Source organism: Gavialis gangeticus, unplaced genomic scaffold, assembly GCF_001723915.1.
Source record: "Gavialis gangeticus isolate Ggan-Ray unplaced genomic scaffold, GavGan_comp1, whole genome shotgun sequence".
In the NCBI taxonomy this organism is placed as follows: domain Eukaryota; kingdom Metazoa; phylum Chordata; order Crocodylia; family Gavialidae; genus Gavialis; species Gavialis gangeticus.
Genome location: NW_017728997.1, coordinates 51300631 through 51301803, shown reverse-complemented (window position 1 = coordinate 51301803; position 1173 = coordinate 51300631). Strand labels below are relative to the sequence as shown.

Sequence of the window (1173 nt, the reverse complement as noted above, 5' to 3'; positions counted from 1 at the left end):
TGCATCTTTGGATGCATGACAAGGTATGGCTGGCCTTGCTGACTGAAGTCTGACATTGGCAGATCATGTTTATCTTGGAGTCAATAGTGACTCCAAGATCCTGTTCTGCCTCTGTGCTTTCAAGAGGGTAACTCCCCAGCCTGTATGTATGCTGTGGATTCCTTTTCCCAAGGTGCAGCACCCTGCATTTGTCTATGTTGAGCCCAATCCTATTCTCATCTGCCCACTTTTGTAGTCTGTCTAAATCTATTTGCAGCTTCTCTCTCCCTTCAAGTGTGTCCACCTCACCCCACATCTTAGTGTCATCAGCTACTTGGACAGCATGTTTTCCACCCCCTCGTCCAAGTCCCTGATGAAGATGTTAAACAGTGCGGGCCTGAGAACTGAGCCCTGGGGGGACCCCACTACTCACATCTCGCCAGCTTGAGTACAAGCTGTCCACCACTACTCTCTGGGTGCGCCCCATCAGCCAATTTTTTACCCATCCAACTGTATAGGCATCAGTGCCACAGTTGCTTAATTTATTGATGAGGGTGGGGTGAGAGACAGTGTCAAAGGCCTTCGTAAAATCTAGAAAGACTACATCCATGGTGACACCATCATCCAAGGATTTAGTTACTTGGTCATAAGGCAATCTGGTTGTTCAGGTATGATCTGCCTGATGAACCCATGCTGATTGCCCCTGAGCGTGATTTCCCCTGCTGGCCGCCCACAGATGTGCTCCTTGATGATTCTCTCCAAGATCTTCCCGAACACCGAGATGAAGCTTACAGGCCTATAGTTACTTGGGTCCTCCTTCCTCCCTTCCTTGAAAATTGGGACCACATTAGCCAGGTTCCAATTCCCCGGCACCTGGCCAGATGACCCTGAATGGTCATAAAGTCAGGCCAAGGGCTCTGCGATGATGCCTGCAAGCTACCTCAACACCCTTGAGTGGAGGGCATCTGGACCTGCAGATTTAAAAATGTCTAGCCCTTCCAGAAGATCCCTAACTACATCTGCACTGACTGAAGGCCTGACAGAGCTATCCCCGAGATTGTCCCTACCTCTGGTAGGTGGGATTTCCTGGTCCCTGTTCAAGAAAACAGAGGCCAAGAAACTTAAAAATATCAGCTTTCTTGTCTGGCGTAGCCACAGGATTACAGTTTGCATCTTGCAGGGGCCCTACGTTGC

The 1173-nt window shown here is 49.5% G+C and overlaps 1 protein-coding gene and 1 long non-coding RNA gene across 4 annotated transcripts in view; one reads left to right on the top strand and one right to left on the bottom strand.

The window, feature by feature from the left end:
* The window catches only part of PRKCD (protein kinase C delta), a 201247-nt gene that overhangs the window by 122254 nt on the left and 77820 nt on the right, over positions 1-1173 (top strand). The gene's annotated exons all lie outside the window — the stretch shown is intronic.
* The window catches only part of LOC109289215, a 19125-nt gene that overhangs the window by 1694 nt on the left and 16258 nt on the right, over positions 1-1173 (bottom strand). The window contains exon 2 of the long non-coding RNA XR_002095323.1: positions 994-998. This is a non-coding gene — a long non-coding RNA (uncharacterized LOC109289215). The remainder of the gene's footprint in view (positions 1-993; positions 999-1173) is intronic.